General features: G+C 47.1%; 1 protein-coding gene across 1 annotated transcript in view; it reads right to left on the bottom strand.

The window, feature by feature from the left end:
* Positions 1–24697, bottom strand: part of NMNAT3 (nicotinamide nucleotide adenylyltransferase 3) — a 101411-nt gene extending 76714 nt beyond the window's left edge. Inside the window, exons 1-2 of the mRNA XM_080933955.1 lie at positions 24338–24697; positions 5262–5461 (exon numbers count right to left, since the gene is read on the bottom strand). The gene's annotated coding sequence lies outside the window, so the exon portion shown is untranslated. The remainder of the gene's footprint in view (positions 1–5261; positions 5462–24337) is intronic.
* Between the last annotated feature and the right edge of the window lie 1359 nt (positions 24698–26056).

The following is a 26056-nucleotide window of genomic DNA, read 5'->3' as shown; positions in this document are numbered from 1 at the left end:
AAGCAGGGTACAACCCAAACAAAGCAAAACTAAACTCCAGCAATATGAACTCACTGTCAGTTATCTGGGATTCACTCATGATCTTCTGGGCTCCTCCAAGGCACCTGGGCCACTTGTCTACCTCTGCCCTCTGCAGTGTATACGGCTTGTCTTCTAGGAGCTGGCTGGTTCCTCTTCACAACTGGTTCTGTTCTTGGAAGTCATCCCATGGCACCGATAACTGAAAAACTTCTGTGAAAAACTACTGGGATGCACTTTTAACAACAGCCTCTCCCTGGGACTCTCTTCTGAGCCTCAGCTGTTCTCCCTTTGTGCCTTCAAAACCTGTATAATCTGAGTGAGTTATATACTACCAAGTTCAGTTGCCAGCATGAGGCGCAACTTGGCTAACTCTGGAACACAGGTTCTGTGTGCTGACCCTGAGGGAACACTTTCCAGGAAGATGCCGGTTTCTTCTAATCGTTGATAATTTCTTAGGTCCAGCTAATCAGTATCAATTGTCCCAATAGAACAAAGGTTTCACTCCAATGGTGGTACTTGGTAATTGTGGCCAACTTTTTAGCCCCAGCTGACCAGAGTGACAGAATCTTAATTCAAAATAGCAAATGGTACTGATAATGAGTCTTTAAAATTCCCTGTGAGACTTAAATCAGACCTTTATTCTCTGCACTGTTCTTAACATTCTTATCTTCCAAGCTCCTACAGGACATCCCAGGGAGTTCTCAGCACTTAATGGCCTTTCTAGCCCAAAGTTTCAAAGTCCTCCCAAAAGGTCTGTCCCACGGTTAGGTCTGGTACAGCATCACCCCACTCCTGGTACTGGCTTGTCTTAGTTAGGATTACTATTGGTACAATGAAACACTATCAAAACTCTCCAGAACATTGCTCTTGCTTATTCTCAATGCATCCATACCAAGTCATACATCCCCATTTCAGGACATGGCTCTGCCACCTCTATTTCTACAAACCACCCAGTGCCAGACCAAGCCCTTTCCCTCTGAGGTGGTAGCATTCCAATACTTTGTGCAGTCCCTCAACACTGTTCATCACCTCTTGCTCCTAGTCCAGAGCCTGAGTTGGCTCTGATGACCCTCTGTAGTCCCATCTTCCAGCAGTTAGCCCCTCAGCCCCACCCCAGTGATGACTGTTGCCCACTGAAAAGAACAGCAGAAAGAAAAGAGCAAAATAGGGAATCCTTTAAAAAGCCTAAGTGAACTCTAGATTCAAATTAAAATGGGCACGAGAAGGTCACTGGATCCTGGGCCAGGGTGTTGTGTTACACCAGGATGGGACTTCTACATACTACCTTCATCTGCAACAACTCATTGCTTCAGGCTGAGATAGAGAAGTGACCTACAGGAGACGAAAGCGGTAATTGGCCAGAACAGTCTACCTCCTACCAGTGTTCTGAGTTGGATTCCTCACTAGCCCCTGAGAGGAGGTGAATGAGAGGGCAGGTCTCCCCACCTTGACTCTTTCCATAGTATTCAATTCAGTGCTCAACCTTTCCTTCCTTCCACGCTTCTGGGTCATCAGCTTCTATAATAACACTGACTAAGAAGGCTGTGACTGCATTAATTATGCACAACCAACTCCGGTACATTTTGGAACTACACATTTGCCCGGTAAGTATGAGCCCACATGGTAGGAGCAGCAGGGTGTGGGCAGAGGGCTCAGCTTGCTGCCTTCCCATTTCTGTGCCCGGCACAGAACTGGCACAGAGCTTTGGCTTGGAGATGCTAGCCAAGTGGAAGGTGCCACAGTCCAGCCTGTCCCTCCTCAGAACTCCTACTGCAGATCCAGGCTTCCCACATCTTGCTTCCATTCACCCTGCATCATGAGAGCAACATGTTCTTTTCTTACTCAGACCTAGAGTGCTACGATATTCCTGGGCAAGTGGGCAGGGACCAGACCCAGCAGTGGCTGGTCCTTGCTAGTCTGTATGTACTGGAGACGAGGTGAAGTATTGGAACAAGCGCACATGAGACCTGGTTCCCAGGTCTTCTCTCTCCTTGTTGTCCAAATATTTTTTGATGGCTAACACAGCAACGGTCTGGATTGGGACAGTGAACAAGACAAGGGTAACTGGCCAGATTTATGTCAACTTGGCATAAGCTAGGGCCATTTTAGAAGGAACTTCAGTTGAGAAAATACCCCCACCAGACTGGCCTGTGGATATTTTCTTGATTGATAATCGATGTGGGAGGGCCCGAGTGGCAGTGGTTGTCATACCTCAGGGCTGGTGGTTCTGGGTGCTATAAGAAAGCAGGCTGAGCAAGCCATACAAAGCAAGCCATACAGAGCAAGCCGGCAAGCAGCACTCCTCCATAGTCTCTGCTTTACTTCCTGTCTGCAGGAAGTAAAGCCTGAGCTCCCTATATGATCAGGACAGGTGTGATTAAATACACCTTTCCTCCCAAGGTGCTTTTTGGTCTGGGTGTTTTATCACCAATAGAAATCCTTGCTAAGAAATTCTAACTAAGAAATACAGCAAGAATGACTCTGGAATGCCCCCCACTGGCTGTCTCATTGGTGAGATGCTCAAAGCAGGAGTCATGGTGGAGCATTCTTGTCTTTTCCATAGCTCAGGAGAAGGAGAAGGTAACCAAAGGCTAGATGAAGAACAACCTATGTGGAAATAAACCGTTGATAAAAATAAAGCCAAGTGCAAACCAGGGACAGACTGAGAGGGAAGCCTGTTGCCCCCTTATCCGTGGGCCTGAAACTGGAATAGGGTAGGGATGAGAAGCCAGGCCACAGACAGAAGTGCCCCTTACAGACAGGAGCTGAATCTAGGGATCCGTCCGGGAGACCAAGCTAGACGCTGGGCCTCAGAGCAAGAGCGCAAATGGATAAACTTATTTTTTCAGGCTTGCAACCAATTCAGTAATAGGACTGACCTCCTTCAGATGCTGAAAGTGTTTGTGAGCCCTTCAGACTTCTAATAATATCACAAGAAGAGGCGAGGCAAGCAACAAACACGTTTGCTGTCCTGATTTCAGCAGAGCCAGAGCCGTGGGAGGCGTTTACCACCCAATTGTCCATTTGGCTTGAAGACTGATCAGGCTTACCTCATGATCCATCTCTTGTCCAACTCAAGAGAGATGGATACAGGCTCTGCACTGCTCAACTGGCTACAGCAGGCACTGTGGGACTTACCACTAAGTCCTATCAGTTCGATTTCAAAGAAGGACTGAAAATTTTTTCTAAGTCCTTAGCTGCTAATCATTAGCTTTTCATATCACGGACTTCACGGGGCACCTACCATATGCCAGGAGCCAGTGGGTAAGGTACATCCCTGCCCAGTGGCTTGTCTTTGTTAGTAATGGGTAGAAAGGTCAACTGCTCAAAGATCACACACAACACATCTGGGAAGAGCTGGCACAAGGGAGTCTGGATGTGTGGAAGAGGGCTGTGGCCCAGCCAGTTTGAGGGAGAGGGGCCAGGAGGAAGTGAAAGGTGCTCTGAGTTCTGAAGGATAAGTAAGACTTAGGCAGAGAAGTAAGAGACTTGGTGTTGGGAAAGTAAGAGGCTCTAGGGCATGCTGGGATGGTAACGGGTCAGAGCAGTGAAGGCAGAGAGAGGCCTAGCGAGGTTAAAGTTGATCCTGGGGGCAGTGGCTGGTAAGCAGTTTCCTAAGGGTGTGGTCAATCTTAGGTCAGTACCTAAGGCTCTCCTGAGGCCATCCTGAACAGCTGAGTCCCCTGGGACTCCTTCTTTATTCAATGCTCCTGAGGCAAAGGCAGCTTAAAAGCCTCATTAGCAGGCAGGTCTCCAGCTAACAACTACACCTGCCTTCCCTCCCATAATGCCTTCTCTCGGAGGCCACAGCTCTGTTCAATTGCATTCTAATTTCAGGAAGTGATAAACATATGCTCATGTTTCCATTTACAAGTTTTTGATTATCAGCCTGGCATTGTAGCTGCAAATTACCCGTTTTCTATTATAATTATTTTTACTTCTTTAGATGAAGGAGGAGAAAAGCATTTTTAAATTACTAAAGCGCTTGAGCCACAGAAGGAGGGAAGATGTAAGCAAGCTGCATCCTTTTACCCAGGGCAATAAAATAGTAAGAGTTCAGAAAAATGCCAGGCAAGCAGAGTTGAAGCAGCCTTCCGGAGGACAGCATCTGCTCACAGTGATCTCTACCTTAACCCTGGTCGAGACTGCAGAGAGCCAAGGCCTTAAGAAGCTGGGCTACCCTAGGTGACAAGCAAGCTTTCCCCCTGACTGCTGGGCACTCTAGCGTATGTGTTTTCTGCCCCTGGGAGGGGGGACTTTTTAAAGATGACAATGTCTATAATTCAGATGCATGCTCATAGCTCCAATGCTTGGTCATGCTGTGACTGTACCAGTTAACAACAGGTCTGGGGCAGGGCCATGTAGGAAGGGGGTTGGCTGGGGATGGGGTTGAGGACAAGCCTTGGTAATGGGTAGGAAGCAATGAGTTCAGGTCACTGGCTGAAAGTGAAAAGATCGTACCACAGGCCATTGCAGACCTATTGGCACCTTGATGACCCATCTAGTCAGCATGTGACATTAACTGGAGAGTAGATGGGAATGAGAATGTGTTCTGGAGATGGCTGGGAAGCTAAGTGAGGCTGTTCCTGGGGTGGCTGGCTCACGAGGAAGCTGCCACTGCCCACGCCATCCCAGTCTGTGTGCAACCACTTGGTCCTGAAAGGTGGAGATGAGTAGAACACATACAGTCTCTGGTCTCAGGGTATGCTTTTATTAGGGTCGCAGGAAAAGGCGGTTACTCCTACGGTAACAAAGGCAAACCACAACCCTAGAAACAATGATAGTAAGAGCAGTTAAACAGTGTGTTATCTAAGAGGTACCTTTTATGGTTTTGAACTCATATTCTGTGCCTGGACCTACACTGCCCTGCATATTATCTTCCTTAACTCTATGCTAATACTACACAGAGAAAAACTGTCAGGTCCTCTTGTTTCTGATGGGAACTCAGAGGCTGAAGGCCTGGTTCAAAGACTCATTCCTACAGAGTATGTGCAGCCCCTGTGGACCTGAGGGACCACTTACTCTGACTATCTCTGGAGGTGAGAGGAGCCCTGAAGAGCCCAGACTGCCCACCGCAGACCCCACCACTTTGATTTCATCATAGGCACATTCACTTTTGTCAGAAATAATAGATGTAATCAGCATGTTAACAGTCCTTTAGACATCCATCATAAATTCTTCCCCTAGGAGCACCGCATGCTTTGCAAAAGAAAGGATGGTAAAAGCAGGCAAGCACTTACTGAAGTTGGATCCCAGGAAGAGTCTCCTCCAAGGGCACAGACAGGGGCCTCTGAGGCTTCCCTCAGGGATGTGTCATGGGAAGGGAACTGTGGCCAGTTGGAAGCATGAATCACAAGAGGTATCACACAGGAATCTGCAGTGTGGAAGGATGCTGTGGGAGTCCAATGTGCAGGGCTGTGACACAGGTCCTTGGAGTGTCCTGTGGGAGGTGTTGTAAAGATGGTACAGATTGAGGGCAGGTGACAGAGACAGACACCTTTGTGCACGGTAAATAGGATTCTTTGTGAGAGAGCCATGGGGATGTAGGAGAATCTAACATAAGTGAGTCTGGCTATATATGGCAGACATGTGTTAGGTGTACTGGGGGATGAATCTGCTACGGTACACCGAGGCTGTACTGTGGTATGCTATGGAGTGCTGTGGACGTATGCCGTGGTAAGATGTGGGTGTCTGTAGCTGTGGTGTGCTGTGGAGGTGTGTTGTGGATGAACTGTGAGCTGCTGAGGGTGAGGTAGCTATGGTTCGGTGTGGTCCCTGGACAGTGCCATGGTATCACACTGTAAGCTCCAAACTGTGCCTGGGTCATTCTTTCCCAACTGTCCTAATCCCCAGGGGAAGCACACATATGCCCTAATATTGCTACCCTTGACATATCCTGGATTAAGAGAGGTGGGTGCAGTCTCACTTGTATGACTCACAGCTGGCATGGCTTCTCCTCTGCTCCTTCTCCAGGGCTGGCTCTGGGACTCAGCACAGGTGACAGAAGGAAATACTCTCCTCCACAAGAAACCCAGCAGTAGGAAGTTTAGACTCGGGGTTGCTCTACCCCTACCATAAGGCAACTCTCCATGAATGACCCTGCCCTATATTCCAGGCTCAGCCTTGAGATCTCTGGTCTACCTAATACCAGTACAGCCATCGTTAGCATGAATTATTGGGAGGCATGTGGGTGAAGGACTTGTTCTGAGTATATGTGTCAATTCCCACTAACCTGATGACAAAAGATTTTCAAACACGCAGCGAAGTTCAAAGACTTATAAAGGGAACACCTGCCTGCCCATGCCCCAAAGTGCACAATTCTTAGTTTATTACAAATCTGCCTCCTGTACATCCTTTGATCCAGTTCATTTCTTTGACACTTAACAACATTAGAAGCTGACAACGGTGCTCTCAGCCCTACAACCTGTGTTCTCACCAGCCAAACACCCTCCCCTGCCTTTCTAACATTTGTGGACAAATACAGCCATGCCAGCCCAGCCTTTCCCATCAGTATACAAAGCATCCCTTTATCTCAGAGACCCCATGTCTGTCCCATCCAATCTCTCTGTCCCACCCAATCTCACTGCCCCCACCCAGAAGCCACTGCTACCGCTTTCCCATCATAGATTTGTCCTTTTAAGCAGAGGCAGAATTACATCCCATTTGTCTGATTTCACTTGGCATGGTCCATGTGATGGTTTGAGTCATAGTTTGCTTTTTTTTTTTTTTTTTTTTTTTTTTTTTGCTGAGTGGTAGCCCATTGTTTGGTTATACAATATTATGCTCTTACTAGACAATCCTCTTTTAAAATAAACAGTGAAGGTTTTGACCCATGAGAGGCCATTCTGAAACACAGTCATTCTTACTTGTCTAGTCTGAGGCAGACCAGGTATCTGTCAGCACAGCTCTTCCAGGATGAAGAACACAATTGGTGTTTGTCAGACCTTTGTGAGGGAAAGGGGACTGAAAGCACAGCTCCAGAGACCCCCAAGAATGATGAGATGATCTCACATGCCAACAGATAGTTTATTGTACTGACAGTTATTTTCTATGTATGACCTGTGACAAGGGAAAAAAATCACAAGGTACAGTGTGAGTGTCTAAGGTGCAGATTTGTGGACCTGGGGTCTGGAAGTGTGAAGTGTAGGCAGCACTCTGTAAGGCAATGTCTGTCAGTGTCTGCTGCACATCAGAAACCCAGGGGGAATCCTAACACTGGGGCTGTCTGAGTCCTGCATGAGGAGCCTTTAATATCTCTGACCAAGTTCATTCAGCTAACAGTAGCTATTAAAAGCTCCTGAGGGACGCTAATGTACAACCTTCGTGAAAAGTACACGTCAGGAAGAGCAGCTCCCAAAGTCCAGCAGCATCAGCATCTGCTGGGCACTTGTTCGGAATGTGAATCCCAAGGTCCTGTTCCAAGTCCACTCAGCCAGGAATAAGGGTTGGGGTCCAGCAGTCCGGCTCTTCACAAAGCACTCTGGTAATTCCGATGGTTGGCACTGCAAGTCACTGCTCAAGTGGTTGGTGGGACAAGCCCTAACTGCCGTCTCTTTCTCACACCCCCAAAACATTATCACCATTGTCGCAGCAGCAGTCCAGCCAGCATGGGCCAGTTCCCCCTGGCTCTACCCCAGGAGAAACCTTCTTCTCCTTGAGATTGGGAAGATGGGCAGGTATAGCTGAGCAGCTGATGGCCAATTAGCACGGGATGGCATCCCGAGGTCCACTGTATCTTAACTACAGTTAACCTGCAAACCAGTTAATCAGCCCTCAGGAAATCGAGTGTTGACCATAATCTTATATTCACTGTGATTTTTGATTAGCGGTGACCTCCTTCCACTCCATTACCCTTGTTAATTGAGAATTGACTATGCAGTTAAAGTGAATGTCTCTTCCACTAACAAAGCTGTACCACATTCATTTTACAGTCCCTTCACAGCTCAAAAAAGTGTGATGCATCCGTCTGAACAATCCATCTCCCCAAGAACTTAGGGAGTCACCACCAAGGTTGCCAGGTATGTACTCCTATGCCAATGACTTAGAAGTAAAGAAAGGAATTCCATTGAAGGCTTATGGGGGAATTCAGAGAGCTAAACCAATGCATGTGAAGCCTGGCCTTTTGGTTAGCAAAGACCTCTCTATTAAAAGATGCCCAACATAGGTCTTTGATTTATCTAGTAGAGTCCTAGACACCGTCGTTAGCTTACTCTTAGAGAAGATAACAAAAGCGGAACTCGTGCAGGGCTGTGCCTCTGCCCAATGGCTATTTTGATAAGGGAAAATACAAATAAGAAGAAGCTACTCGGAGATGGGAGAATCTGATTATCGGTTCCCCGGCTATGTCTGAAAAATGAACTTTCATGTAAAACCGTTGAGATCACAGGATCTCTCCTTCCAAAAAAATGGAAGTACAAGGGAACCCGCGATGACAAACGCAATACCTGTTAGAAACAGTGCACAGCCTGAGACGCTGTCTGACAGACTATGATGGTAGCTCTTTTCTAATGACAAATCGGCGCAGGAATGCATGTTGCTGTAGAGGAGGGGCAGGAGCCTGCCCCTCCGGGAAGGACAGGACTGACTGGAAACTGCTCACCACTCGCCTGGGCACCTGAGTGACCTGGAATTGAGTCCCTCTGGTGTCTCACTTCCCCATAGCCCACTCTCTCAGGCCAAGTCCTACCTCTGCTCCCAGCCACCAGCCAACCACAGTCCCTGAAGGTACATCTTCCACTACAGCAAAGTGACTTATTTGTGTGTTTTCCTAGATTATGGGGCTGTGTTTACTTTGGATAGGGTGAATAGTAAGGGACAGAGAATGGCCCTCACATTGTTTTATTATAAAAATTATGAACATACAAAAAATAAACTGTATAATGAACACACAGGTAACCATGGGCATATTTCTTGTTACATTCACTGTTTGCTCCTGAGGTATATTAAAGCCATTAAAAAAATACTATGATATTTTTGTGTTTAAATACTTCAAAACCACAGATACTTCCTAAAATAAGGAAAATTTCTCTTTATATTATGCACACAACTGACGAAATTAGTAATTCACAATTTTTTTCAGTATTATCTATCATGAGTTTTAAATATTACTGTACGCCTTATGTAAAATAAAATATAAATACAGTTGTCATGATTGTCAGTGAGCACTGGATATGACTTATCTCCATAAAGTCCCTAAAAGAAAGTGTGTCACACCCTGTCTTATCCCGGCTCCATCATTTCCAGAAGCAGGAAAATGGGAGGGGCCTCTCCTGAGGGAAGGGAGTCAGGCACTCAATGGCACAGGCTACAACATCCAAACACATACATGTTCACAGGTCCTCAAGTTGGCGTAGAAGACAGAACGCTTGTGTGCCCACACTAACACATACCAGTGACCAGTTTAATCTGAAAGCAGACTCTCAAACCAGGCATATGTAGCTGGTTCCCCCAGCGTGACCTTGAGCATGTAGTCAGAACTCTTAGAGTCTCCGACCAGGCCTTTCAATGTGGAGGGTGAAAAAGGACCTGCTTTGGAACACTGCCATGATGGTTAAGTGAGACTTTAGGCATCACTGGCATTAGCAGATATCTTAGAGCAATGACCATCTGTGCCTCCTCCCATTCACAACCGAATCAAAATCCAGGGCACAACTATGACCCACCTGGTGTGCCCTTCCATCTGACCTGGCTCAGATAGGGGCATCCCGGCTCACCTTTCTCTCTCCAGTTAGAACTTTCAAGGCTTTTGTCCCAGAAACTTTGGAGACTTGAGGGCTTGTCTGTCTTTTCTATCCCTCCAAGTACATGACATTCACACAGACACAGCGGAAGTAAAGCACTTCCTCAGCTTGGAGGGTAGAAAGGATTAAGGTTTCTTTGCACAATCCAAAGGAAAACAGAAAATCAGGACAGAGAGCAATTGGGTAGGACCAAGAAGGTCTGTTTGTTTAGAGTTCTCAGATCTAGGTAGGAAAGACTTCTTTCCTTGTGAGGGGCTTTAAGAAAGACCTTTTGATTATACACATTTTCTAACAGACATAAAAGCTGAAAAGTTAACAATCCTTTCCTGACCTTCATCTCCCCACCTGGGTCTGCAATTCAGGTACTTTCTAGCCTGCATTCACGTTTTGAATCACCACAGGAAACGTGGCTCCCTGTGTGTGGAGTGCCACCTGCCTCTGTTCCAAACTGCCGTGCCATTCTAGAATTTCCAACAATCAAAATGGCTGAAGACGTCCACACACTTAAAAACACAAAACCAAAACCAAACCAAAACAACCCTTGGTCCAGGACTAGATCCATGAGTCTGGCAGGACAAATCAGAATTCCTTTTTGATCTGGACACTGGACAAAAGCTTACTAAGAAGCCAGGGGCTGCTGCAATTCGAACTGCTGAGAATAAAGTTTCTGTAGGAACTGAAAGGCAGGGAGGGCAAGAGTCCTGGGTCCTCTGAGCACCTAGAGTCAGCCTTGCCTGAGGTTCAGGGAAGAAATATCATCACATCCCTGCTTCTGATTACTCTAGCTTGAGTGAAGGTTTTTACTTCTGACAACAGAGACTCCCACCTGTCCATCATTAGCATCAGAAGGCAATGAACACAGCTGTCCGTTTTCCTTGTGGTTATTAGAGTCTGTTACCCTTGCTTAACAAAAACAATGCATGATTCTTTATGAATACATTTCCTAACAGAAACAACACAGTCAATATGATTTAAAAATACTCCCCCAAGAAGCAGAAAACCTCCATTTTGCTGAGTTTTTCAGAGGACAGCAATGCATCAATATTTTAGGTCTTCCGTTTCCACTGTCAGCCACCACAAAGCCCAGTGCGGTGCTATTTTGAACTAGACAAGCTGTCAGGGAGGCATCTGGGTTGACAAAGGAGGCTGTGTGTATCAACACTAATCTTACGGTTTGCGCCGCCTCTACCCCATGCAATGGGAACCAACCAGTTTCAGGAACAAATGGAGGAAGGCACCACCCAGACCCAAAGTGTTACCTATTACTATGAGACACTGAAAAACACAACCAGAGGGGGACAAGCCGGAGTCGCTGTCCTTGTCAGGGTTTCTGTTGCTGGGATAGAACACCAGAACCAAAGGCAGCTTGGTGATAAAGGGCCTACTTTGATTACATTTCCACATCACAATCCATTCTAGAAGCAGGGCAGGAATCTGGAGGGAGGCATGCCACCGATTATTGGCTTGCTCAACATAGCTTGTTCAGCCTGCTTTTTATAGAACCCAGGACCAAAAGACCAGAAGTGACACCACCCACAGTGAGCTGGGCCCACATCAATCATCAATTGAGAAAAATGTACCACGGGCTTACCCACAGGCTAATCTGGTGGTGGCACTTTTTTCAGCTGAGGTTCCCTCTTCTATAATAACTGTTGTCAAGTTGACATAAAACTAGACAGCATGGTCGCCCAGTCACCTGAATCCGGCTACCCCACCCCCACTCCTCCTTGCCTGGGCCTCCTCTGTTCAGGCTAACACCCAGGCCCAGCATGGACAGGGACTAAGGTGGATGTATACCATGACCTGTGGGAGGTCAAGTCCAATGAGTGGAGGCACAGCGTAATGGTTAGCTCTCACTGTCAACATGAGTGATTTAGCATCATTATGAAAGCACACTTCTGGGCACGTTCACAGTGGGGTTTGCAGAAGGCTTAATTGAGGAGCGAGGATCTACCGGTGGGCGGGAGTCCACAAGAATGAGAAGCACGTAGTGAGCTGGCCAAGTAATCATCTCTGCTTCCATCCTACAGATGCAAAGTGACTGGCCACTTCTCGCTCCTGCCTCCACCCCTGCCACCGTGGACTACACTCCTTCAGACGGTGATCAAAGTCAACTGTCTCTCCTGCATGCCTCTTCCTTTTGGCACCCGATGACAGCGCAGTAGGAAAAGCAAGTAACAGTCAGAAGACGAGCATAAAAAGTGAGCTGTGAAGATGATGCCCATGTCCGGGAAGCTTCCTAAGGGAAGCTTCCTGACCTATGCCCCCTCTGGGAAGAGGGCCTATATGTTATTCACTGCAGCGTTGTCTGTAGTAACAAAGGACTAGAAGCAGTGCAGAATCCACCCACAGGAAATTGATTAAATAAGCTAAGGTAGAATGCTATTCATTATAGAATAGAGTGCATCTGTAATTGGAAGGGGGAGATGGGAAGAGAGAGCCTCAGCATACTGATAAGATAATCCATCTCAGATATACTGTTAGACGAGAAACAGAGGAAAAGCACTTAGTTACAAAGTGATGTATGAGAACACAGACTCCAAAAGAGTTTAGAGACCAACAGTGACTGTGGGGAGGTAGGAGAACATTTTTACTGTATTCATTTGTATGTTTCTCCTTTTGTGAAGATACGCTTTTTATTTTTTAAGTTTCTCTCTCTCTCTCTCTCTCTCTCTCTCTCTCTCTCTCTCTCTCTCTCTCTCTCTGTGTGTGTGTGTGTGTGTGTGTGTGTGCATGCATGCGCAGGTGCCTGCTCATGCCAGAAGAGGGCATCAGATACCCTGGACCTGGAATTGCAGGGGAGTTACAGGCTGCTCAACATCAGTGCATGGCTTAAGGAATCAACTGTTGCTGGAAGACAGAGAGGAGAAGTACAAACGTCACCAGTGACCAACAGCAGATCTGTCACCCGGAACCTGGACGTTCATTATCTCTGTGCGCTCCCATCAATGCTAGTCGGTATGAGGCAAGAGCATGTAACATTGGGGCTGCCTGCTTAATCTTTTGGACAACAAGAGAAGAAGCAAAGGAAGAAAATAAAAATGTTCATGATAGAAGAAAAATAAAGGAATATGAATCATGATAAATTGAATAACTATATCTGAGACACAAAAGAAAATGTGGAAACAGAAACCGATCAAAACAGCTACCTCTTGAATTCATTACATTTATACAAGCACACACACAGACCCACATACAAACACACATACAGACCCACATACAAACACACACACAGAGACCCACATACAAACACACAGAGACCCACATCTCCCAGCCATATCTACACTTTATATAGACAAATTTGTAATCACATACACATTATACATGTGTGTGTGCCATAACTATTTTTAAAATCATTTTATTTTTTGAGACTATATTTATATCATTTTCCCTTCCCCTTCCTCCCCCCAAACCCTCCCCTAATCCCCCTTGCTCTTTTTCAAATTCATAGCCTCTGTTTTTCATTAATTGTTGACACACACATATCAACATAAATACACATAAATCCAATCTGCTCAGTCTCTGCAATGGTAACTGTATATATGTTTTCAGGTCAGTCCTGCAGTGACTGTCTTAACCAGTAGTCAGTATGAGGTCGGAGTACAGCAGGAGGCGTCCACGGCTTGGAGCCTGTGAGCCAGTTATGATTTACTAAGTGGCTGCTGGAGGCCCCTGCAGAGCAGGGTTTGGGCCCCAACATCAGTCAGTGCTGTCTGTGTGTGCACAGGGCATAGCAACAGGGCAAGAAATTGAGTATTTGTCATCTCGGTCTCTGTGGAATGTACCCCAGAACACAATTTAAAGGGAAATGGCTTCATTTTTCTAAAACAGTAGAATCTTGAAATCTTACTATATAAATGCCAAAGTGCCCGTAACTCAGAGCATATGAACTTTGGTCACTAGCCTCACTCAGTGAGGCCTTTGTTGTGGTCATAAATTTTCCAGTAGACTCAGTGATGATAAGCATCTGCAGCATTCCTCGGATCTCTATTATGCCCCAAATTGCCCTGGTATTCCTCCCGCTTAGGAAAATGAAACAGATGGGATGGTTAGGGACACACAACTACCTGGCATATTAAGTCAAAATGTCTGACCAACCAGAGCCCGTACCTCAATTGCACACAGCCGTTTGGCGATAAAGAGTTGACTAACTCGTTAATTGGAGATGGAGTGTTTCCGTAGGAAGTCAGTGACTGCAAATCATTTATCAGGGCACCAGAAGCCGTAACCACAGAAACTCCCTGACACTCTGGCATCAGCACCCGTGTAGTAAATCCAGTAAGTAGTAAAACATGGCATGGGAGATTTAACCGTGAGTTGATACAAATGAGGTTAAATGTTTTCTCCCAGTGAGTTTTTCTTTCGAATGCATCTGAATGTACTAGAGAAATAGCAAGAGTAATAAACAGACCTGGGAAAACGCTGCCACGAACCAGATAAATCCGATTACACCGTCGGGCCTTCGTTTGAAGCGGCGGTTCTCAAACAACACAGCTGCATAACACTGGCATCCTGCCTCTTAGGTCAATACTGGGACTCCAGCCCCAGCCACTGGGAAAAGCTCATGTTCTTAAGACTGTCTTCTCACACATCTCGGGTTGGCTACTGCTCAGTGCCGTCTTCAGTCTGCTGTGACTGGCCGACTTAGTGTGGAACGATGAACTAAATCATCTTCGGCCTCGTACATGGGTGGTGCTTGTGGCGTTAAGCATCACAGCAGACGTTGCTTGTGATGTGTCCTTGGCTTCATTCTTTGCCATCCTGGGGCAAGCCAGCTTGACTTCTCGTCACCAGATCTGTAGCTCCTTGTCCAGGTGCTTCACTAGAATCTAACCACTAACTCACCCCTGGGAAACGATGCTTAACTGACAGGACTGGTGTGTGCTCAGTATCAGCCCTCCTGAGAGGACAACTCTGGGGCAGATAATCTGTAGTCTCTGGTAGATTCTAGTTGCCTGGGTTGAGCTCCTGTTTGGCTGAGCACATCTTTGGCTTATTCCCCTGCTTCCTGTTAGTACTTCCTGAGCTCTCTTCCCCCAATAAACCACTCAGACTAAAATCCACATCTCAAATAAAGACAAATGGTAACTCCCCGATGTCTGCTGTTTGAATACACTTCACTCAGGGCATACGGCTGGCTGCGCACTGGACTTTGGACAGCAAGAGGCAGAGGAATGATGTGGATACATGGAAGATTGTAGAACATTGTATTCAGTTCCTGCACCGTGCATCAAAGCCTACACAATAAGACAATTGTACAGGAGTGGCCCAGTGCTACTAAATGCTTGTGCATACATCCTGGGGAAAGAGGGTACTGAAATGTCACCAAGATGTCCTCAAAAGTTACAAACCTAACCCTAACCAACCCCTCCCCAGCCACTGGATGCCAGGATAGGCATTGGCCTTGTTTTTTTTTGTTGTTGTTGTTGTTGTTTGTTTGTTTTTCACCCCAAAACCCCAAGACTATGTCTGTGGGGCTGGGGAAAGCATATCCATAGGGCATTCATTCATTCAGGGGACCCAGAATATGACCTTGAACTACAGGCACTAAGGTGGAAAGCCAAGACTGCTTCAGAAGTCGTTGATTGAGTTGGATGTGGTGGCACACACTTCTAATCCCAGCATTCCAGTGCCTGAGGCAGGAAGGACCATCACAAGTTCAAGACTAGCCTATCACACACAGCAAGTTACTGGCCGGCTATAGCTACGGAGCAAGACAAATGATAATAGCTGATTGGAAGATTTGATTCAGGATAAAGCCACAACTGAGTGCAGACTGCAGGAAAGAGTCTCATTAAACTTGCCTCATCTACAATGGCCCCTGTAGGCTCAAGTTTTGCACGTTAGTCTCCAGCTGATGGTGTATTTAGGGAGGTCTGCAATGTTTAGGGGGTAGGGCCTGGTGGGCACAAGGGAATAGTTAAGGATGGGCCTTTGGGGGTTAAATACAGTCTCTGCTTTCTTCTTGTCCCGCATCCTCCTGGTCCAACCTGATGTGAGCAGTCCCTGTAACACACTCCACCCACCAGGGACTGAGCTGTGTCTTTCTCCCTCAAGTTGTTTCTGTCAGGTACAGTGTTCAGGACGGCAGGGAAGTAATTAGAACACAGCACTGGTACCAGGGCAGTGAATGTGTTGAGCCCTCACTAGCATGTGGGTTCACAGGCCTTTGTAGCTGGTTTATGGGAGGAATTTGGAAGAGTTTGGAGAGACAGTGCAGTGAAGCCCTAGAATGCTGTATGCAGAGGGGACCGAGTCATTCTGATGGGGACTCAGAGGACCTTAATACCGATGGAAATGTGAACGGTGAAGGCCAGGCTCATGAGCATTCAAATACAATTATGGACTGTATTGGGAACTGGAGCAGAAGCCATCTGTATTACATTCTGGGAAGAAGCGAATTGTCTATACTCTGCCCATCTCCAGAAAATCTGAGTGAGGATGGGTTTAAAAGTAATACATACGAGGGGGCTGGAAAAAGGACTCAATGATTAAGAGCACCGGCTGCTCAGAGGACCCAAGCCTGAGTCCCAGCACCCACATGACAGCTCACAACCATCTGTAACCCCAACCCCAGGGAGTCCGGCACCCTCTTCTGACCTCCACAGGCACTAGGCCCACATATTGCACATGTGTTTAAGAGGGCAAAACACTCCCCCCAGACACACATACAAGCTAACCTTTAGCAAAGTTTCTAAAAAAGTAATAGATTGATTAATTTGGCAGAGGAGATTTCAGGATAGGCTAGCATTTAGGTGTTGGCATGACTCCCGCTGAAGATGGGGATCAATTAGAAAGCCCTGCAGTTTAGCTCGGAAGGGTGTGTTTACATGGACAATGAGACTCTAATTGCTTAAAAGACTAGCAACCTTCAAGAGAGGCCACACACTCTGTGCTCTCTCCTGAGACCTTGGGAAATGTGCCCTGAGAACATCTTGAGAATGGATGGCATCCCCCTCACTTACTGTAGACCCCATCAATCTCTAAGACACCCTTTTGGTCAGAGACACCCTCCACAGTACCCTGCTCACCCGGAGATGCCTAGGGGAAGTAAATTTTTCTGATTCAGGTGAAGGACATAGAGACCGCTGCATGGCCTAAGGGCGACCAACTGATGTCGGAATCTGCATCGTCTATGGTCTTGGTTTTGTAAGCAAGCAGAATGCAAGGCTTGCACTAGGATTCTCAAGAAGGCCTAGTGGACTTGGTTATATCCAGAAGGGTCAATTTTCTTATGGGGAGCTCATGATAATGGGAAGCATAACTCTTTGAAGACAAAGCCTAAGCATCTATGGAAACCCAGGGGGTCTCAGAGATGCAAGGGATATAGGGCATCTGTTGAAGAAAGTTGCAGGCACCAAGTGGAGTCAAGGTAAGACACAAGCCATGTAGGCTTCAAACAGCAAGGCCTCTCAGGTGGGGTTGTGTAAGCCTGCTGGAGCTCAGAGGATGCTACCACATGCCTGTGATGCTGGATGTGGATACACAATATTTCAAGAATGCCCTGTTGCATTTCAGTCTTGTTTAGGGTCAGCCATTTCTCTCTATGACGCCCTTCCTCATTTCCAGCCAGCAGCAGTATTTTATGAGGCTGAAGAACCCTAAAAATGTAGGAACAAATTGGCAAAGGTAGGTTATAAGGTATAAGCTTTGAAGGTTAGACAAACTCTGGTTTCTTTCCCTTTCTCTCACCTTACTGGCCCACCATGAAAGAACTCTGATGGTCTCTTTTCTCCTTTCTTCCTGTTTGTCACATGACTGTCCACTAGTGCATGTTCCCACTGCCGTGAACAGTTTGGCTTCGCCTTTCCCACAAAACAGTGAGCCAAACCTTCCTTCCCTTGAGTTGTTCTTGTCAGATCCTGTGGTCACAGTGGGACAAAAGTAACTAACAGAAATGATGCAGCAATACGGAAAATGCGACATCATAAAAATGAAGCATCCACTGTCTCTCGGCTCACATGCTACCCTAAGACGTCCTCACAGACTGTCTTTCTGAACTTCGTCAGTCTGATGGGTTTCTGCTCTCTCTGCAGGTGGGGGCTGGGCTTCAGTACTTCATACAACTGCACCAATGTGGCATCCTGCAGTTTCACCAGCTCCCGATACAGTTCATTCAGATCATGCCAAAGTTTTTACCATCCCCAGTGAGGAGGGGCCATCACACCATGGATCTTTCTGCTTTTTAGATCCTTGTCTTAAGGCAGAATCCTAGAAGCTAGGACACAGTCACAGGTCAGTGACAGCTGAAAAGTGGCAGCCCCCCCTCCTTGTGTCATCTACAGCTCTTCCAATTATTAACAAAGCATGGAGTGGGGAGCAGACAGTAACATTCTTTTTCTCCCACACACGAAAAAGAAGTAAGACAAAAAGGATGGCCAATAATAGTTTCATAAAACAGGCAGATGGGGAATTAGAAGCTCAGCAGACTTGGCTACTAAGTTTAGGCTTCTCGCGACAAACACCTACCTCTGATCTTTAAGATCAACACCAAGAAGCCTATACGCTTTCTGGCTAGACTCCTCCTTAGAGTTCCAGGTACCTGCTCATCAAACTCATAGCCTTCTGCAGCCTCCTCTCAGTCAGTGGCCTGCTTCTTACCACAGTGATACTCACTCTCTCCCACCTGCCCTCCCTTGGCTCAGATTAAGGCTGTTTGCATAGCTTGTTTACACCATCTCCCCCTGCATCCTCAGGAGCAAACTCTGGGGAGTGCAGATATCCGTTCTGTGGTGGGACACAATCAGGACGAATGTTTGTCACCCTTGTCCCACATCCTGCCATCTCCAGGGCACTGAGATCAGGAAGAATCAACACAAGCACATTCACTCTCTACCAAAAGAAGTTCCACCCTCCTTGCGCTTGGCCCTGGGTTGGCACTTTGTTTTTTTTTTTTTTTTATAAGAACAGGGTGTATGTGTGTGTGTGTGTGTGTGTGTGTTTGTGTGTGTGTGTTTGTGTGTGTGTGTTGGGGTAGGGAGCTGATGGAGGTAGAAGGCGGGGGGGGGGGGAGATTGGCTCTAATTTAAAAGCATCTTAGTAGCTCTAAAGAGATCCAGGTTGACTGATGGACACATTTACTCCTCGGCACCTCTTTCATAAATATCCACCACTTAACATGCGGTTTCAGGAGGCATAAATACCTCCTGTGTGTCAGCCTTTATGGACGGGAGATTGCCAGAACTATTTCTTTGCTCCATGGCCATGAGCCACACAATTACAATCCTATTAAAGCTGAGCCCTGGGAATCCAGCCCTTCCTCGATGCCCTGTGTGGCAGTTAAACACTCCCCACAGGGAGGAGTCAGGGGCCTCCTGTGCCTCTTTGCTCTGGGTAAATGGGCAGCTCGGCTCTCTAAATAAGGTTTCCACTTGTCAACATCCCTGGCCAAGCAAATTATGTTAGTCTAATAATATTCAGGCATAGAAGAAAATTCTTTCCATCGGTGTTCTGGTCATGCCTTACCAGTTGAAGGCAGGAATTGGTGTCCCTCACAAGTGACTACTCCTAGGCCAGGCCTGACACCACCAGCTTAGCCAACTCACACAGGTACAGACAAGGCCCACCCTGGGGGTCAGCAGCAGGTCCTGTTGTTCTTCCTTCCTCTGAGATGAAAGGACACTGGCTACCATATGGTAACAACTATGTGGCCCCTCAGCCTGGGAGGCCTAGGTACAGGAGAAAACAAGGTCTCTGTGCACTCCTCCCTAAGACGGAGGTCAGCTCCAGCACCCACCTCACCAAACATACCCTTAGATGAGTTAGTGCCCACTTGCTGCTTTGACTCAGCCTGAGACGGATAGTAACTGACATCTGGGGTTTACGAGGAGACAACAGGCAAGCAGGAGCTACATTAACACTAGCAGTGAACACCTCGAGACCTGCTCTTCTGCCTGGAAGCTGGAGGCCCACCCTTTTAAAAGTGCACACTCTTGGTAAGTTCACAAATCACTGCTCACCAGCAGTTGTACAGAAATGCCCTTCGGTAGTCTGCAAAGATGTGGTTGTAGAAATCTCCAGTCAACTGTGTTTGCAGGCCCCTTCTCACATGCTGTCTGGGAGCCCTGGCTTCTCCTGCCCAGCTGAAGCTACCTTGGTGATTCGCTGCTGTGTCTGTCTGCTGATGAGCTCAGTATCTGTCTTTACTAACCCTGCCTCCGGTGTATGGACTTCTTGAGGGTTAAGACTGCCATTTCTGAGTCCCCAGTCAAATCCCTAGGACACTGAGGTATCTGTGTAAGGAAAGGAGAGAGGGGGCAGGGCGATGGGCAGGCACAGGGCTGGGACCCAGGGACACTTAGACCAAATGCAGGCCCAGCGGAGGTGACATTAGGGCCTACAGGCAGGTGTCCCACTACTATAAAGAAGGGCTCATTTGCCACAGCTGTGCCTCTATGCTACCCATGAATCAAGATTTTAGGGGTAGCTATGGCCAGAAGCAGGAAGTAGGAAGAGTGGGCTTCCCTGGACAAGAGGTCAGGCACAGAGCTGGTACCCTTAGATGGGAAAACCAGAAAACTATGACTTCCAGAAGATGTGGGTATGTTCAAGCCAGACACATTTACCCTCAAAGCCATCGCCTCAGGTTTCCTCACAGTGACCCCACATCCACACCAGCTATGGAACGCCTGGCTATTCTGAGGCTGGGGATGCAGCTCAGTGGAAGAGCCCATGAGGTCATGAATTTAATCCCCAGCACCCAAGAGAAAGCAGAGAGACACTCAGATATGAGGGAAGGCGCAGTCCAGGTAGCTAGTTAAACACCATCCCGCACGGGGTTTGTACGGCTAACACACGGGCTGGGAGCTGCTGGCCGGAGGCCTGCCCTGTGAAATGGAATCCGTCCATCCTTACTAGGGAGCGATGATAAATGAGCACAGACAGACACTGGTCAAGACACGCCACTTTATTTAAGAGCTCTGACAACCTGAAGTGGTTTAACATAGATGCATGGAAGATTTATCTAGATGATAAAACACCTGCACTCAAAAGGCACATAAATTAGGATTTTTCAGGTTTTATTTTTTTCCCTTTACGAGTAACATTATACAGACAGAGCAGGTTATATTTAGGAATGTATGTGTATATACATATATGCATGGAACAGCAATTATTGGAAAAGGAAGTCATGGATTTGAAAAAGAGTGGGGGGGTGCATGGAAGGGCTTAGAGGAGGAACGGGAAGGCAGAGATGAAATAATTATAATCTCAAAAAAAAAAAAGAAAAAGAAAAAAAAAGAAACAAACACTTCAACACTTCCCATGGTCAAGTGTTTTAAGTATTAAGAGGAATACTCATGAGGTTGACAGCCCTTCACACACGTGGCCACGCTGTCTCCAATAAGGGCTGATTCGGAACTGATGTCACACACCTGTGACCTTCATTTTCCTTGTGGTGGTGGTGGGAGGTTTATAAACACGATGCAATTCCAACAGCAACTACTGACTGAGGGTTTTCCCACACCCCGGCTATGCACATGCCTTGCTTACTATGAAATGGGAATGATTCCCAGTTTGCAGATGCTAAGACTGAGGTCATAGGCTGTGTGATCTGACTGTATAATCTATCAGACTTCCTCCTATATAAAAGAGTTTAGTCCTCTGCACATGTTTAAGCAGGTTAGTTATTTTTTTTTTCTGTTTTCTTACTTCTACTTAAAACACATGCACGCACACTTAAAAATGTTTGGGGGTTTATTTTCACTTGCTGATGCATTCATCAGTTTGTATATTTTGAGCCTGGCTGCCCACTGCAGGGGTTACAAGGCTCCACAGCTCCCAGACCACTCGGTGAGTGAGACCAGTCTCAGACAATCGTCACAGCCACACTACTGTACTCAGAAAGATAAAACAGAGGTCACTTAGGGCCACAGTAGCCCCTGCTGAGGACTCATCCATTCAGGAGTTAAAGGCAAGCCCTGAAGGCAATTTTAGACCTTTTGACTAGTTTCTCCATTTGGTTTGCTTCTTCTGTGTTTTTTTTTTTTTTTTTTTTTTCTGGCCCCTGTCTTTTCAGACTCTTGGGCTTTTTGACGGTGCAAAATGTGCAGAGGACCACTATCATGCAGAACATGCCTCCCATTTGGAGGCTGGTGCTTTCTGGAGGAAACCCTGCCGTAGATAACTCAACCTCCACTAATCACCCTGCCCAGTTCCTCACCACCCCACCCGCCCTCTCCACTCCATCAGTGTCTGCTGAGATAGGGGATGGGTAATACCAGGAGCACAGTCTTTACGTGTCCCATGTATGAGAGTCCAATCGTCTCTAGAGCAGGTACTATTATTCTTGTTTTAGTTATTTGGAAAGGAAAGGGTAGAAATTAGTATTTCTCCGGAGCAGAACAATATGCTAAGAACCTGTTAAGCCCACACAACCCTCACAACTCTAAGGATAAATGACCTCTTCAGAGCAGTTACTAAGCTGGGAAGTCTCAGGTCTATGGCCACCACATTGAAGCCTATCTCCCCACCTTGGCCAGCACACTGCCATGGCCCCTGAGGGGGAATAAAGGGGGGAACAAAGAGGCTGCAACATGGCTGCTCTTTCCTTCCACCATCCTATTAACAATTTGACCACAATCCAGCAATGTGGGTTCTTCCCCTAAATGTGTTTCCCCATCTCTGGCTCCCCATTCTGTTCTCTTCGAGCAAATTCCAAATCTACATCAGTAGTGCCAACAAGACACAGAAGTCATCAGGATCATTCCAGTGTAAAATACACCAAGTCTCTTTCTTCATTAATTGTTGTTAATACATATATATGTATCATATATATAATGTATATGCAATGTGCATGTGTATATATGTATGATACATATATGCTATACAATATATGTACATAACATATACATATATTATATATACATATATAATACATATGTATTAACAACAATTAATAAGAAAGAGGCATGAATTTGAGAGAGCAAGGAATATATGGGAGAATTGGGAAGGACAAAAGGGGGAGATGATGTAATTATACCCTTCAAAATATAAAAGAAATAATATAAATACACACATGTAAATACCAAGCAGCTGACAGGTGTTTCCTAAAGCACTCTCTCTCAAGTCTGTGCTGGTCCCAAGTTCTGAGGGTTCTTCAGCAAGGGACCAGAGGAGATGCTGCCTCCAGGGGAGCGGGTCTTCTGGCTAATTGTATTGAGTGACAGCAAGGACGGACAGCCCCCTGTGAAAGAGTAGGTGGTCTTGGGGCTGGCAGGATCAGGTAGAACTTTCTGGGAAATGTGTACCTAGACCAGCAGTTCTCAGCCCGTGGGGGAGGATTCAGAGAGCTATCCTGCATAGTGAATATTTAAACTACAATTCACAATGGTAGCAACATTACAGTTCAGAAGCAGCAATGAAATAATTTTATGGATGGAGGTCAGGACACGGGGAACTGTATTAAAGGGCTGCAGCGTCAGGAAGCTTGAGAACCACTGACCCAAACGGAAGCAAGGCAGCTGTCCTCACCAGACTCAGGGTCAGCGTGGCGAGTGGCCAACCCTGCACAGGTTCCAGGAGAGCAGGTCTCGTATCTGGTTCCTCTGAACCCTTAGTGTCAAGGACAGGCATGCGCCAAATGTTTAAAAGAAAAGGTTGAACCAGTCCTCAACTTAAGAGAACAGGCTGTATTGTGAGTCTCATATATGTCGGAGGGAAACACACTAAGGAAGGGGAGGCAAGTTCAGTCTTGAGGAGCCTAGACTACTTGCCAGATAACCTCACCCCTGCTGTGCCTGCTGCTGTCCTGGTTTCCACAAACCCATTGCCCAGTAGTACAAGCAATCCCACCTTAGAACAGTGGCTTAAGAAGCTACTGAGGCCAATGCCCTGACCAAAAGGAAGCCTTTGTTTGTCTCGTGCTTCAAACATACAGTCCACTAATACCAGAAATACAATCAGGAGCTGAAGCAGGGGCCATGGAGGAACGCTGCTTCCTGGCCTGTTCTGCAAGGCTTACTCAACCGATTACAACTAAGGACCACTACTGAGATGGGGGGTGGGGATGGGCGTAGGGAAAGGTGTGGTAGAACTGCCCACTGTGGGCTGAACCCTTCTACACACATCAACAATCAGGTAATCGCCCCCACACCCTCCTGGCCAGGTTAGTCTAATGAGAGCATCAGTCTGATGGGGGCATTTAAAAACTCCAAGTTCCTTCTATCCAAAATGATTTTTACTTGTTGACGGAAACTAACCAGGACAGGAAATTCCAGGCTCCAGCTCTCTGCAGGACGATCCTACTGAACCTCCTTCCCAAAGCCTTATTTTTCACCTTGGACCTCGGTCATTCACTGGGCAGCTTTAGCTCTAGCAGGTGTTGCTGACGGGGAAACTTGATAAAATTTCTCCAGCACCCTGTGCTTTTATTTACTTACTTTAAAAATTATCTCACGGCTCCTATTAACTTAAGCTGTCACACTTTGACATGTGTGGTTTATCTTTGCTGGAGGTCTCCTCACTAGTCTGAGCTCCGCCGGGTGGCACGCTCCACGTTATAAAACAATCGCTGGAACCCCAGTTAGGCCAAAGGAAAGAGAACACTGGACAGTACGCTGTAATCGTTACACACTTACTTTTAACTGACTGTATGCGTGCTGCGGGAGGGATCCGAACCCGTGTCAGCCTGATCCTATCCCTCAGAAACGTGTCCGTGGGACTAGTAAGGTTCTGTGCTCTGCAGCCATCTGACGCCCGCGTGCGTGCGCGCGCGCTCCCGAGTCGCCGCCGCCGCCGAGAGTCACGTGGGTCTGGTAGGTACACCAGACTCCGGGCCTCGTGGGCACCCACGCAGGCAGAAGCAGGCAGCCAAGGCGGCTGTCTGTGCTTACCTGCGCGTTGCAGGGCTTCGCAGCGGCAGCGGGAGAATCTCGGGGGTCAACAGGCACCGCGGATCTGCTGCTCGACCAGGGTGGGAATCAGGTCACCCGGCAGATCGCCCCAAGACTAACTAGCCTTGACCCAGGCTGGGGGCGGAGCCCTGAGTGAACTTGACCTTGAGCTAAGGGCTTCCCGCTATGGGCGGAGCTCCTGGGAGTCAGAGCCGAGCTTTGCCCCGCCCCTTTCAGCGACCAGAGTCCTCGCCCAGTGCCCGCCCCGCCCCCACCCCAGCTCTTCAGGTCCCCAGTAGGTTGAAACTCTTGGCCTTTCTGTTTTGTGTTTGTTTTAATTTTCTTTAGTTTTTGTATTCCGTTTGTTTCTTTCATCTAATTTTCACTGTCTCTTTTCGGAGTCTGAATTAAAAATATATCAGGCAATGTATGAACCGTTCTTAAAGTATGAAATGGCTACTTATAACAGAAAGAAAGAAACAAGCCCCTCCTGCTCTGTTCCACCCACATCCCTTTTTCATCAGTCCCTTCCTTCCATGGTCACTTCTTGTCGGGGAGAAAAGAAAAGAAAAAAGAGCTTACATAGCGATTTCTTGATTTATCTATTGACTTTCTGCCATGTTAGATGAGGATTTACTCTCTTCCCGCGTCCCTGCTTCCCTCTTCGGACACATTTACACCTCTGTTTTCCAGCTCTACCTGGAAGGGTAAAGGTTAGGAAGGTTAGGGGGCGTGGGGTTCTGAAACTGACAGTTTTGGGGGAGGGGAAAATGAAGGCTATTTTGGAAAGAAAATACAATTAGGCCTTTCTGGCCAGTGTACTCATTCATACTAAGAAATTTCAACCAAATCCTTGGGGATTCAGGTCCCACTCCAGGAGGTCTTTGTGTAATTTAGAACCTTAATTTGCTTCGCTAATGCAGAGTAGTTTCTCAGCCTCCCTTAACCCTCTATAACTGCCCAGCACTCACAGGTAGCTTGCAGGGAGGAGTCTGTAAGATCAAGTCCACCGTGGCCTGTCAATCCTAACGAAGTGAGTTAGAGTGTGGGGAAAGAAAGAAAATCAAGGGTGATGTCAAGGCTTTGTGAATGCTAAACATTTAACCTCCCCCTCCTCCTAGCCAAAGTGATGAACCAGCTTCTGGGTGGGGAGTGCTTTGTGAAGCTGGCTCAGACCCTGCTTATGTCCCCAGGCTCCCATGATGCTCTTAGGCTCTTAGGAAAGGGCACAGCTTTGTCATTGATCGGTATGTGGGCACACAGGTAGCCCCACTAAGTACCCAGGGAAAGGATATCTCCCCACTTAGGTAGCAGACTCCAAGCCCTTTGGGTTTCTTCTCGGGACTTAAGAGGACAACGCACCTTCCATAAAGAGACCCTGAGCAAGCAGTAATGCCTACTCAGGCTTCGGTTCCTTCCTGTGATCAGCAGAAAACACGCCCTGCCACACTGGCTCTGGAGGAG

The sequence above is a fragment of the Micromys minutus genome, assembly GCF_963924665.1.
Source record: "Micromys minutus genome assembly, chromosome: 21".
Lineage (NCBI taxonomy): Eukaryota > Metazoa > Chordata > Mammalia > Rodentia > Muridae > Micromys > Micromys minutus.
This window is presented reverse-complemented; position numbering and strand designations above follow the sequence as displayed.